Here is a 12,813-nt window from a genome sequence, read left to right on the forward strand (position 1 = left end):
TGCTGCACCTACAGGTTCTTCTTCTTTTTTGCATCAAATTTAGAAACTAATCTTGATGTTTTGTTCAGTCTGAAACACAGAGGCAAAGACCAGACAGGGAAGTATACCTCTGCTACCACAGCTACCACAGACTTTTACTCTGCATCTGGAACAACATGTTTGGTGCCTTCAAATAGGGTCGTGTGTACCATGTTCATGAGAAGAGTGCATATGAACGCCCCCCTCTTGTGGTATTCACTACCTCGTAAGTGGAAAGTTTCTGAAAGCTCAGAGTTCACGAGTCAGACATGGCGGAGGCCATAGAAGTTAATTTTTCGGTGCATAATAAGTGAATATATTGTAATTTTAGTCATATATTGTAATTCTTCGTAATTGTATAATATGTCTGAGGAAAATGTTGATATTCCCAGAGGCCTCATCTCTGTCCTCTGTCATTATGTCTTTGCATTTCCTGCATTATGTTACCCACTTGCTGGCTTGCTAAACTGTTAGCCTCTATGGCTTCTAGACGTTGAAAGTAACGTTAATATTGCCGACGTAACCACTTGAACACCAAGCATTGTGTACACACGACTTCCCATGTTGTAAACACAAACTCATGAGTTTCATTTTAAGGCACCATCATTTACCTTTTAATTGCCATTCTGTTGCTAGGGCAACAGCTTTGGTCCGAGTTTACTTCCTGTCAGCTACTGCATTAACAAACATAGCAACAGGAAATACAAAGCGCCCCATTAAGACTGTTTGTTGCCAAGTTTGAAAAGGTCTATACATAGTGGTAGACAATCATGGAATACATGAGCCAGATTTTTCTTTTACACAGTAAATCCACCAGAAAAAAGATTATGTTAAAAGAAATCCATTGGATTGCTTTGGATCTGGCTCTAACAACAAGATCCAGATCTAGGAAGGATTCATTTTAATGTCTAAGTGAAGAGAACTCAGCGATAGTTGTCTGGTGAATACAAGACAGTACTGGTCATGGCATAACATATATTGAAGATAAGATGCCTGTACTTAGATAGGTCTACTTATGGGTTTTGTAAATACATGTATAGAGTCTTACAGACTTTTCTTTTTTCCCTATTGATTAAATTAAATTTTAATATTGTTTGTACTTCATCCTATCATCCTACATTATTCAGTTGTTTAGCTTGGGCCCCGAACTTTACATTTTCTTGTAATGGCTAAATGAATACAGGCCTATGTGTCCATTTCTTAGTCTCTCTTACCTTTATATGGTCCTCTTTACATACAGTATAGACATCTTTACATGTACATACTGTATATAATCATCCAGTCCACGTATATCCATTCAGTATTTATTTCTTTGCCTTATTTGTATTGTTTACAACTTACAGAACACTTGACTTGTAAATACACATTTTATTTCATTTTTATTTTTGTCATTGGTGCTTTTTATATATATTTATGTAATATTTATACACCTATTTTTTCACTACTTATGTACAGTCCTGTCTATTCCTTACCTTTATATCCAGCTTTGTTCTCCTTGTTCCTTGCTGTTATTTCTATTTATTTGTAAGTACATTGACAGAGATGCATATATCCGGAATCAAATTCCTTGTATGTACTTGACAAATAAATCAGATTCAGATTTTACCTGGATTATGGAGACATCTGACATATAGTCATTATGGTGTGTGTGTCTATATGTAAGATATCTTTAATAAGTGAGGAGAACTGTCACCATCTATTGTACACAATAAAGTCTGTGTGAAGATAATTTTTTGTAAATTAGTTACTTTATTGACTTAAATATCACAATGCATCATACTTCTACATGATCAAATTAAAACACAAGGTCCAAACATTATTCCATGTACAATACAATTCTGCCAAAACATAAATAAAATGACTAAACAACACAGTCATGTTCCTTCAGGCAACATAACCAAGACTCTCCTGTCTGTTCTTATGAATAATTAATTATTTCAGCTAAGCTCAAATTTGACTCAGATCTTGTGAGTCTGAGGACCTCATATAGTACATGTGTTTCTAGTTCCACTACAGTGAGCGGGGTAAAAGTCGAGGGATGGCTTTAGCAGGCCAACGCTACACACAGAATATTCTTAAACATAGAATTACTCATATACCGTTTAGAGAATACTAACTGAGTGAATGCTCAGATGTGCATTCACACACTTAGTGTCTCTCTCAAGTAAAATCAATACATATTGCAGGAGTATTTCTGTGGAAATGTTTAGCTTAATGATCACGAGCAACATTCCTCCCGCTGTTGCTCTTCACGTTATACCTCCATCCTCTCTCCCACACCCTCAATTTCGTCTCTCTCTCTCTCCCTCTTTCCATCTCTACTCTCATCCCTCCTTGCTTTCTCTCTCTCTCTCTCTCTCTCACACACACATACACACTCTCCCTTTCTTCTGCCTCCTCACAGTCCAGATGGCCTAGCTGCCCCCACACTCACTCCCCCACATACACTCACTCCATGCACTCCACCCCACTCCTCATCTCCCCTACGGGAACAGCACTCCCTTTAGAGGAGTAGACCTCATCTCCCCCTCCGAAACACCACCACCACTGTGCTCACACACACATTCACAATGTATACACCCCCCCTACACACACACACAGACACACACTCTTCAACACATCTCTACTGTCCCTCCACAGACCACAGGCTTATATACGCCCACTCACACACACACTGACGCAGAAGATCTCGTTCACAATTCTCCTCTTCTGCAGCACAATGTCTGATGAGAGCGTAGTAGGAATGCTGGTACTGTAGGTGTGATATATAGCACAGTGAGCCAGAGCATTGCTGCTCTTCACATTTTTTTTTGTGCTTTGTTTTATCCTTCTGATTCAATCACATAAAAAAAGATCATTTTTATCTCTTCTGATAATGTCGGAATATATATCTGCTCACCGACACCTTTCAGTGGTGACTCAGCTGTTGCTAAGCAAAGACAGGATCTTTACAATGTCTTTGAGTGAGATGCACGTGGTTGATGACATGATGAGAAACTAGCGTTGGGAGAACTGCCAAGAAACCTATCACGAGTGCAAACCTACCTGCGACGACTACGCACGACGGCTCAAACGCAAACATGCCTACGTACACTGGCGTTGACTTCTCTTTATAATTAGCTAGCGGGGAGGTCAAAACTGAGAGATTGTTGTCAGGGCAAAGAAGAGGATCAGAGCAGAGAGAGGTGTGACTACCACGGTGAGGGAAGAGGACTATTGTTGGAGTGTGTGCTTGTGTTGATTGGCCGGGGAATAAAGGAGAAAGAGGGGAGAGTTGGTGTATGAGCATGAGTGTATTCTAGGGCTTGGTGTGTGGTGGTGGTGGTGTGAGGGGGTGTAGGCATGGGGAGGAGGGTGTGGTTAACGGTTATAGCGCTCACAGGAAGCCGTGAGGCAGGGAAAAGGGAAGTGAACCACCCCCACACTGTTCCAAGGCCGCGGCGGCGCTCTCCTCGGGGCTGGAACTAACTGACCTCAGCTCACAGCTCCCACCACACCTTTTAACCCTCGAAAATACACACAGAAGATATTCAAGTTTTTTTTTATTATTTAACTTTTATTTCAGACACCCATAAGACCATATCAGTATAAAATGAATCAAATAAATACAACACAACGACAACAAGGTCACTTTGCGTAGGCTCAGTTAAGGCCATTATGATTACATTCTGTTGAATCAATTGATCGACACATACATTTGTACAGTACATACAATTCCTCAACACAGCCTGAAAGGTGGGAACATTACTAGTAACAAACATATGGCTTGCACTTGTCCATCTTGGGGGCTTGAGCAAGATTCTGAATGCATCATTAAATGCAACCTGAAGGTTATACATTGTTGCTATACTATAACTGCACCACAAGTGGGCTGTATAGAGTGGAGTACTGTATAGGCTCTAAAGAGGGCTGTTTTTATCATCTGTACGTTATTTACGTGCCAGCATATTGGCTTGTGCACATCATCGTCATCCCATAGATCATTCCTGATGATGTGACCCAGCTATCTTACTTTGTTCACCACATTTAACGCTTGGTCTGCCATTAAGAATGAATGAAAATTTTGCTTCTGATGCTACTTGGTTTTAGCAACATAATAACACTCTTTTTAGAGTTAAATTAAAGGACATACTGCACACCACAACCTGAGCACTATAAGGAGACAGGATGACTAAGTCATCAGTGTACAGCAGATGGGTAATAAGACTATCTATCCACCACCATTCATCCAGTCCTATATTATTTTAACTTTTAAGAAAGAGAACAGGTGAAAGTATTCCACCATTGGGCACTTGGAAGGGTGCCGATATACTCTTACCCGATCTAGCTGACATGGTTTGATGCGAATACCAAGAATGCAAGATCCTTATCAAATATGAACATGAGCCATGTGAGCCAACATGAATATATATACAGTATATACAAAATACAAATATTTGTGGGTTTATGAATAGCTATATGGGTATGTACTGTATATGTGTATGTATGAACCTATGTGTATGTTTATATGTCTATACAAATGTATATGTATAACTGATACGGAAATGTATGTGTATATATATACGCCGGTATCCATGGTATATGTAGATTAATCTTATGTTCAAACTTGAATACCTCATCCAACCTAGTTGTTATATCTCTTCCCCCTCCCCCTTTTTTCTTTATCTTTTTCATCCAATTTTTTTCTATTTTTTTAAATGTAAAAAGAAATAAAAATAGTAATGAATAGTAAAATGAAAATTATTTTTTTTAATTTTTTTATAATTTCTAGTGCTGATGTGGTTTTTTTTGTGTGTACATCTGGTTTTGTCTCTTTGTTCGTTTCTAAGCTCATTACCTAAAAGTTTTTTTATAAACTTTTGTAAGTATGAACTGTAAATTGAATAAAAAATAAAGTATATAAAAACTTATATATATATATATAGCCTACTGTTCCTGAATGCAGGAAGATTTAGGGCCATGGGCTGAGGCCTGAGACAGGCTGCTGTCTGCAGCTTTGGCTCTGAGAGGCCAACGTTCGCGTAGATTTGCACATGCGTAGTCGGTTGTCACACAGAGACAGAGCATCTTTAGTTATTGAGCATCTTTAGTTACAGAGCATCTTTAGTTATAGAGCATCTTTAGTTATAGAGCATCTTTAGTTACAGAGCATCTTTAGTTACAGAGCATCTTTAGTTATAGAGCATCTTTAGTTATAGAGCATCTTTAGTTATAGAGCATCTTTAGTTACAGAGCATCTTTAGTTATAGAGCATCTTTAGTTATAGAGCATCTTTAGTTACAGAGCATCTTTAGTTACAGAGCATCTTTAGTTATAGAGCATCTTTAGTTATAGAGCATCTTTAGTTACAGAGCATCTTTAGTCATTGAGCTCTACAACTAAAGATGCTCTATATTATAGAGCATCTTTAGTTACAGAGCATCTTTAGTTACAGAGCATCTTTAGTTATTGAGCATCTTTAGTTACAGAGCATCTTTAGTTATTGAGCATCTTTAGTTACAGAGCATCTTTAATCATAGAGCATCTTTAGTTATAGAGCATCTTTAGTTATTAAGCATCTTCAATCATAGAGCATCTTTAGTTATTAAGCATCTTTAGTCATTGAGCATCTTTAGTTATACAGCATCTTTAGTTATAGAGCATCTTTACTTATAGAGCATCTTTAGTTATATAGAGCATCTTTAGTTGTAGAGCATCTTTAGTTATAGAGCATCTTTGATGGACCCTGCCTCTTGTCACGTGACATCCCTCCCTCGCGCTCAGGTGCTGTTGAATACTGTCCTCCCCGTCGACACGTGTTTCCACCTCGCTAAACCTTGTCCCTAACATAGACTGTTGACGTGTCTCCACTTCCTCCCACTGATTTATGAATAATGAGACCTTATAGTTGTTATAATTCGATATAATGCGATATAGCACCTGGCTCTGTGCCACTGCGGCGCAACTTTACGCAGCAGAGTCGCACCTGGCGGAACCCGAACAATTTACCAAGAGCTCTGCAGAAGCATGAGCTATCCACAGCCCATGTCCACTCTCAGTATCACCTTGAAAACCTCCAGCAAGAGTCGCATTAACACGACCCTGGGTGAGCAGCAGCACAGGCTCCACATCAGCTGCACAATGCAAAGGTAAATAGAGAAATATAAAAAAAAAAACATACAAGCAGCATCCTTTGTTGCAGTGGAAGTGAATGAGACCAGAGATATCAAATAAGTCTCAAATATCAGTGGTGTTGAGATAACAGCCCCAGTTAGGTGAGATGATGACAAATTGAAGAGCCTGTCCAGATATATATACATTGAATTGATTAGTCTGATTTGGTGGGATTATTAAACTGTTCATAAACAGTCCCAAGGAATGACGCCAGTACAGCTGCTTACTTCTTTGACAGACTGTGATGTGCAGGAGACTGCACCCGAGGCCACATAACTTATGAAGCTGGCCTTCTACATGCATGCAGAGAGGACCTTTTCAGTGTTGAAGTGCATAAAGAGGTACAACATTAACAGAATGAAACAGAACAGACTTTCTGTCCTTGGCTCTTTCCTTTGAAAATGAGAGACTTATTAAACTGAGGAATCCAACTAACAAGGAGGACTTCTAGAAAAAAGTCATTGACATCTTTGTCCAGAGGGAAAAACGCGTGGACTTCATCTACAAAGTGCCTCCTTTTAAAATTAATATAATAGGGCTGTACCAAACGTTGACATTGAATTATTATTATTAATAACTTAGAAACATTTTGTGCAATACACCCTCTACCTTCTCTCTCTTTCTCACACACACACACACACACACACACACACACACACACACACACACACACACACACACAGACACACAGCTGTAATTATCTCAGTCCAAAAGTCAGAATTTATTGAAAAAAGATAGATAGCTTAATCATGTCCAATTTTTTTTTTTTATCTCTTAGGAAATATTCTGCTTCAATCCATATCTGTTGGCATTTAGCCTTTCAAAAACATAATTTTCACTGCGGTCAAAAACTCTTTGCTGCGGTCTAGCAGCAATCTAACAGCACCATAAATTACACATATACATAACCACAATACCACAAAATCATATTTTTCCCATTTGTTTATAAATTATGACAACAGACATTCGAAAACCCCAATAAAAGCTTCGAATGTAATAAAAAAAAGACATCTGGTACAGCCCTATTAACCCTTTTATTGGCTTTGTGTATGTTGCCTGATGTTTGGCTATTGGTGCGCTGACACCAAGATGTCTCTCTCTGTTTTCTTTAACCTGGTGCGCCGTCACCAGGCGCTCATTGTGTGGTTATCAGCGCGCTTTTGTGCATTTTGTAGGAGGTAGTTAGTTCATCTTTATTGACAGACTCAAAGTCCATTACAAATGCATACAACACAACAACAATACCTACATTAAAAGACAGTTATACCAATGTTTCCACAGGGGTGACTGGTATCGTACAACACAATAACAAGGGTTTGACAGTAGCATGATGATGGCGTCCTGTGAATCACTCAGCCGACAGATACATTTCTACATCAGATTTCTCAATAGAGCCTGGAAAGTGTTGACTCCTGCATTACAGAACAACTCACTTGCACTACGCCACTTGTTTTTTTTTTTATTAATATTTGCATGCAGTCATTGTAGGCCACCTGGAGCTTATGCGCGCTCGCCTTTTTAAACTTGGCCCACAAGGGGGCAGTATAGCGAGGAGTGCAATATGCTGTGAATAAACTGGTTTCTACTGGTGCGCTGACACCATGCTCTCTTTCTCACTTTTTCTCTTTTTCTCTCTCTAGGCGTTTATTGTGTTGTATGTATGCCTAACTAATGTAATCTATATTTAAGACTATATTTTTTTCTGCGTAATGTAAACGTATCCATATGCCACATTGATAGGTCACTGCCTGCCCAGGCAAAGATTTCGCAGAACGTTACTACTGTAGTCTACACGTCTTTCCCAAAAGTCTCTCCATTGCCTCCAACTCATAGAAAAAATGGTGCAGCTCGGTTCTTAACTGGTTCCAAAAAATTTGACCATATTACACCTATTTTAGTGGCTACCCGTGTCTTTTACTATCGCTTTTTCAAATGTGCTGAATCGGTGCCCCATTTTAAATCATTCCTGAAAACACACTTGTATAAAGCTGCTTTTAATTCTTGATTCAGATTTTTATATTTTTTATTTTTTAAAACTTTTTTTTTAGTTTTGTCTGTCTGTTTTTAATTTATTTTATTGTTTTTACATTCATATTTGCAATTGCCCCTGCAATACTTGCTTTGATACAAATCGCTTTTCCCCTTGTCTTTCAATGCTTTGCTCTGTTTTATGTACATCACTTTGTATCTATGTTTTAGAAAAGATTATTAAATATTTATTGTGATAGATGAACTATCTAAAGCTATTTTTAGATTTCAAGATATTGATTTTCATACTGTGGCAAAAGCCACAGTGCCTGGAAGGTAGAAAATCTGTTTAAAAAAATAAATGTAAAATTTAAATGTGTAAGATTTGTAGGGAATGGGCTAAAATATGCATGTTTCTTTAAATTATAAAATCCTCAAAAAACATCTACAGTAAGCGCTCTTAAAGCAACGACAAATGATCTGATAATGTGTTTTTTTTTTACTTATAATAAACCAGCAATAATTTGACAGAGATGATGAAATTGAAGCACCTTTCTTTTTCTTCCGTGACATAAGCTGACCTGAACTTCCTCTCTGAGCCTCAGACTGTGCGCTGTATGCCAGCCGCCTTGGCTCACACTTGGCCACCACGATCTGGCTTTTCAGTCCACGCACATGTTCATTCAACTCATTCATTCGGAGCCAACTGACCCCAGGCGACATGGCTCCAAAACCCTCCAACCCCCGGTCGGCTGACTCACAAACAGAACGCTGTGGGCCAACAAAGGTTAAAGCTAGGGGAGCTAGCGTGAAAAGACACACACGTGCACACACTGTTGCAATAATTCAAACATTTATTATTAATTGAGACAAATAGAGTAAAACATGAAGACAGATAACCATATGATAAAAGTCAGTGTGTGATATGATATAAGAGTCAGTGTTCACCGATGTGACCCTGGTCATCCTGGTTGCACATTATGTTACCGTGGTGACCGGGTTTAATCTCTCCACAGAGAGCTGAATCCCAATCTGACCCTTAACCCCGATGAAAGAAAGGTCACCGGGGTCACACACTCCTCTGGTCCATTTTTTTTACACAACCATTTTCCTCTGAAAGGGTGTTTGGAAAATCAGTTTTCATGGGCAACAGAAAACTGAATACGTTTAATTGTAAAACGGTTGTCCTAATACGATTACTGCAAACCAGACTAAAGGTAATCTGATTCGGTGGCGGTAAGGAAACAAAAATAACAAAGATTGCAACACTTCATTGTCTTGACTGTTGTCAAAACGACACCTGAAAGCCAATGTCGTACAATGCCGCAACAGCTTACATCCTGTTAGCTTTTAAGAATACATCACTATTTACACCCTCTCTAAAAAATCACGAGATGCCTCATTTATAATCCTTGAAAAAATGTCTGCTGGACAAAAAAAGACAAATGTGTCAGAGATGCCAAAGTGTATTGAGAGGTTACATCTATTTTACTCATCTTTTTTCATCATTAACTGTATGATTTTTTTGTGTCTGAATATGGGTCATACGTACAAATACTAAGAAATAATAAAGGGCTTTCTTATCTTTTATAGAAAGTTGCGGGTTAGAACTGGAAACTATGTCGTATTAATTTAAAACAACTTTGGACAGATTTAATTGGATATATCAAGGCTCCTCTATTTCATTTTCACTTCATTTTATACCTGTGATTTTTAGATTGAATTATATATTAATCTCAGTGCGAGGCCAGAATGTAAAAAGATCCTGCATTATATTCTCCTGAAAGGGAGAGCACATGCTTCTGTACAGTACAGATCTCACCAGAAATACGTTTTTCAAAGCACATTTTCAAAAACGTCTTTCCCCGGGGGTTGAATGTTGTTTTGTTCAATTTCCTTGTAAAGATTATTTTCACCGAATTTTTTATTTTAATTAACAGTTAAAAAAACAAGGAAACAAAAAATGAGATGTAACAAGCGATGAATCTTTCAGGTTGACAAAGCTGAGCAAACAGAGAAGTCTAAAAGTCGTCTTTCAGACAAAAGAAGGAAACTGAAGTGCTACATCGATTACAAGATTAGAGATGCATCTGAAAGTATTATCTTTGGATCGTTTTACGAAAAAGGGTTAAACAATTGTGTCCCTGAAATTATCCAAATACAATTATAATTATTCTATAAATAATTATTTAATTTTATTTAATTTAATTTTATTATATCATCTTATCTTTTTTTTTATGTATCATAGATTTTATACCCTTATATTTTATGCAAGATTATTTATTACATTTTAAATTACAGTTGTGTTACAAACTGGCAACAAAAAAAAAAATCTGATAAACTCTGATTCTAGGATTTGGGCCACCTACTGTATAATCTACACAAGGAAATGATTTATGCCGTGATTCCTGTTGCACACATAAAACATCTAGAAACAAGTGAACAGTACCAAATAAAATATAAAAGTACTGTAGGTGCCCATTTAAAATACTAGCTGTGCGATTTTATTTAAAAAGTTCCATAGAATTTGTCCAAATGAGATAATAAAGTAAGTATAAGGAGTATAATATCATGCAGCCTGCCTTTACCTACATGCCCCGTATACAAGTATCAATATACTTTCAATATCATATTTAAGTATATGAATTCACTGACTTTGTTATCCTGTACCTTGTAATATTTTGGGCATATGAACAATATGATTATTAACAGAAAAGGGTCTCAGCAGAACTGATTAATGGTTTTATACTTAGATGTGATCAAACAGCAGTCTCAGCGTGGGTAAATACATCATTATCAAAAATAGCGCTTTGTCTCAGTGGTTTAAAATCACATTTTAGCTGTGGCAGCGTGTGTGCCAGTTGTTACGATGTGAAAGCAGCATGTGAGGTGACCTTCAACAAGTCTATTTTCTATAATTTTCAGTAATGAAGTAACCATTCTTCAGGACATTGAAATAAAATCATTGAATGGGTTATTCAGGTGATTTAGCTTGGAGATGAAAATCTAAATTACCAAAGTAATTTCCACAAGCAGCAGCAGCAGCCTCTGCTCTCTGGTTAGTGTGCACACTGCTCCCTCTACTGGTGAACAGGCAGCGTTATGTTGGAGAAGTTTAACTGTTGCTCTCTGAATCTCAACATTAAAACTGTGAGGACAAAAGACCCTGTCGAAGGTCATTTATGCTGAATATTGCCATTTACAATAAGTGGAATGACTTTCTTTTACTCCATTGTGCTGGTGTGCAATATTCAACTTAATTCAATATATTAGAGAAGAGCCAGAAATGTGTATTTTAACTATAAAGTTAGGCAAATTTTAGCCATGAAAGGAAATATTCATAAATTACACAATTGATGAAATATGAAAAAAAACTATAAAGATAAGATAAACCTTGCTTTCTGAATAGGAAAACATATTCCAGCGCAGTCCAGGCAGGATTTTTTTCCCCCACCTCTCGTAATCTGCTGAGGTGAGTTGGCTTTTCATGGGCTGACGAACCTGAGATTGAGCCTGAAATCACCATTCTCAGGTTGGACAGTCCTAGAAAGAACCACTCAAGAGTTAAAGCTGTTCATGCTGCTCCATGAGCCTCATCAGCACACTGAGCGCAACTCCTTTGACAAAAACAAAATCACTTGATTAACAAGATGTAATAGTATTCGGGCTGTCAAAGTTGACGAGATGATACCGCATTAATGCAACGTTCACGCTAAATGCGGTACCTGTGAGGGGTTTCTGGACAATATTTGTCATTGTTTTGTGATAATTGATTTCCAATAACAAATATATACATATATCTTGATAAGAGTATTAAATACTTGACACATCTCCCTTTAAGGTACATTTTGAACAGATAAATTGAGGATAATTGTGGTCTGTTTACACATCTGAAAATGATGCGCTGGTGGGTGTTACTGTTTTCTGCATAATAAAAATGTTCAGATGCACAAAGGTCCTCTTTGTGGCCATATGGAAGAGAGAGATAGTATAATAAGATAATACTGTTGGTGACACTATGTTGGCCGCTGCATTACCTAAATGTATCTGCTCATTTATTTGTTATTAAACAAATAAAATGATAGACTAAAATAATCCAGCATCCATAATGTAACATAATTTTAGGGCTGCAACTAACGATTCTTTTCATTGTCGATTATTTTCTCGATTCATTGATTAGTTGTTTGGTCTATAAAATGTCAGAAAATGGTGGAAAATGTCGATCAGTAATTTCCAAAGCCCAAGATGACGTCCTCAAATGTCTTGTTTTGTCCACAAGTCAAAGATATTTAGTTTCCTGTCATAGAGGAGTAAAGAAACCAGAAAATATTCACATTTGAGAAGCTGGAATCAGAAATGTTTTACTTTTTTGTCCTTAAAAAATTACTCAAATCGATTATCAAAATAGTTGCCGATTAATTAAGTAGTTGAAAACTAATTGATTAATTGTTGCAGCTCTGCATCATTTAGATGGTAAGTTAGGATTTTGGCGCCAGAAACAAAATTCATCCAAAAAAAGCCATCGATTTTGGTAACAATCGTGATTTTTGTTCATTCTGGGGATATAATGTCACTTCCTCCTGTAAAAACTAGATATTTATACTTATAGGAGGATACAGATGCTGTTCCCATTGTAAAATATCATATCTAATTTCAATAAAACAGAAGTTTTAA

Source organism: Sebastes fasciatus, chromosome 8 (genome assembly GCF_043250625.1).
Source record: "Sebastes fasciatus isolate fSebFas1 chromosome 8, fSebFas1.pri, whole genome shotgun sequence".
Lineage (NCBI taxonomy): Eukaryota > Metazoa > Chordata > Actinopteri > Perciformes > Sebastidae > Sebastes > Sebastes fasciatus.